The following is a 2,500-nucleotide window of genomic DNA, read 5'->3' as shown; positions in this document are numbered from 1 at the left end:
CTCAACTGTCCTTAGAGCATTTAGCTCTAAGTTGTTCTGGCTACACCAGGTCACCAGGTTGTCAGCTTCCCACCTATAGTCAGACTCATCCCCACCAGAGATCAGCCCAATGAGGGTGGTGTCGTCCGACAAACTTCAAGAGTTTGACGGACAGATGATTGGAGGCGCAGCTGTTGGTATACAGGGAGAAGAGCAGTGGGCAAAGGACGCAGCCCTGAGGAGTTCCCGTGCTGATGGACCTGGAGTCAGAGACTTCTGTTCCCGGCTTAACGCACTGCTTCCTGTCAGAGAGGAAGTCTGTGATCCACCTGCAGGTGGAGTAGGGCACGTTCAGCTGGAAGAGCTTGTCCTGAAGCAGGGCAGGGATGATGGTGTTGAAGGCAGAGCTGAAGTCCACAAACAGGATCCTGGCGTAGGATGCTGGGGCGTCCACATGCTGTAGGGTGAAGTGGAGGGCCATGTTAACTGCGTCGTCCACAGACCTGTTGGCTCTGTAGGCAAACTGAAGGGGGTCCAGGAGAGGGTCTGTGATGGCTTTGAGGTGTGCCAGGAGCAGGCGCTCAAAAGACTTCATTACCACAGATGTAAGGGCGACCGGTCTGTAATCATTTAGTCCTGTTGGCCTTAGCTTTTTGGGCACAGCGATGATGGTGGAGGACTTGAGACAGGCTGGTACATGGCATGTCTCCAGGGAGGTGTTAAAGATGTTGGTGAACACCGGAGACAGCTGGCCAGCGCAGTGCCTGAGGGTGGCTGGAGAGACAGAGTCCGGCCCGGCTGCTTTGCGTGGATTCTGCCTCTTGAAAAGCCCATTAACTTCTCCCTCCTGAAAGGAGAGAGTCGTTTCTGTAGTATGGGTGGGGGATGGGGCCTCTTGGGTGGGAAGGGGTGGTTCAGGACAGTCCAATTGTCTTTCAAATCTACGGTAGAACTCGTTCAGGTCGTTGGCTAGGCGGGAGTCGTTAGTGGTGTGGGGCGCTCTGGGTTTGTAGTTGGTGATGTGCCTGAGCCCTTTGGCAGACAGAAGCAGCGTCGTTAGTAGAGAACTGGTGTTTTAGTGTCTCTGAGTACAGTCGTTTAGCCTCTCTCACCGCTTTGCTAAACCTGTTCTTCGACTCCTTGAATCTGTCTCTATCCCCACTCCTAAACGCTTCCTCCTTCTCCAACCTCAACCTTTTGAGCTTTGCTGAGAACCAGGGCTTGTTGTTGTTAAAGTTCACCCTGGTACGTGTTGGGATACAGCAGTCCTCACAGAAGCTGATGTACACAGCCTCTGTGAGTTCATCCAGACTATTGGTAGCAGTCGTGAACATATCCCAGTCAGTACAGTCTAAGCACGCCCGCAAATCTTCCACAGCCTCACTGGTCCACTGTTTAGATGTCCTCACAGCAGGTTTACAGAGTTTTAGTTGCTGCCTGTATGCACGAATCAGGTGGACCAAGGGAGTTCTGTGCGAGCCGAACAGCCCCGTGACCCACAAGAGAAACATCCCCGCCAAATTCGAGCGTTTGACGGGGTCTATCCGTGAAAAAATATTCACGTTTTTGAGTGCACATGCATTTCTGCTGCAAATGCCTCTGGAAGTTTCATGCCGTTCGTATGCCAATTGTGGCAACACGAAAATGACCCGTTTTCCCATTCCGAGGGATTTCTGTGCGACCCTAACAGCCCCGTGAGCCACAAGAGACACATCCCCGCCAATTTCTAGCGTTTCACGGGGTCTATCCGTGAAAAATATAGACGTTTTTGAGTGCACATGCATTTCTGCTGCAGATGCCTCTGGAAGTTTCATGCCGTTCGTACGCAATGTGGCAACACGAAAATGACCCCTTTTCCCATTCCGAGGGATTTCTGTGCGACCCTAACTAACAGCGCCCGTGAGCCACAAGAGAGACATCCCCGCCAATTTATAGCGTTTCACGGGGTCTATCCGTGAAAAATATAGACGTTTTTGAGTGCACATGCATTCCTGCTGCAAATGCCTCTGGAAGTTTCATGCCGTTCCTATGCAATGTGGCCACACAAAAATGACCCGTTTTCCCATTCCGAGGCATTTCTGTGCGACCCTAACAGCCCCGTGAGCCACAAGAGAGACATCCCCGCCAACTTCTAGCGTTTGACGGGGTCTATGCGTGAAAAATATTAAAATTTTTGAGTGCACGTGCCTTTCTGCTGCAAATGCCTCTGGAAGTTTCATGGCGTTCCTATGCAATGTGGCAACACGAAAATGACCCCTTTTCCCATTCCGAGGGAGTTCTGTGCCACCCTAACAGCCCCGTGAGCCACAAGAGACACATCCCCGCCAATTTCTAGCGTTTCACGGGGTCTATCCGTGAAACATATAGAAGTTTTTGAGTGCACATGCATTCCTGCTGCAAATGCCTCTGGAAGTTTCATGCGGTTCGTACGCAATGTGGCAACACGAAAATGACCCGTTTTCCCATTCCCAGGGATTTCTGTGCGACCCGAACAGCCCCGTGAGCCACAAGAGACACATCC

The sequence above is a fragment of the Petromyzon marinus genome, unplaced genomic scaffold, assembly GCF_048934315.1.
Source record: "Petromyzon marinus isolate PM22_M1 ecotype Great Lakes invasive population unplaced genomic scaffold, UKy_Petmar_22M1.pri1.0 PM_G_Scaffold_93, whole genome shotgun sequence".
Classification (NCBI taxonomy): Eukaryota; Metazoa; Chordata; class Hyperoartia; order Petromyzontiformes; family Petromyzontidae; genus Petromyzon; species Petromyzon marinus.
Note: the sequence above shows the minus strand (reverse complement) of the source record.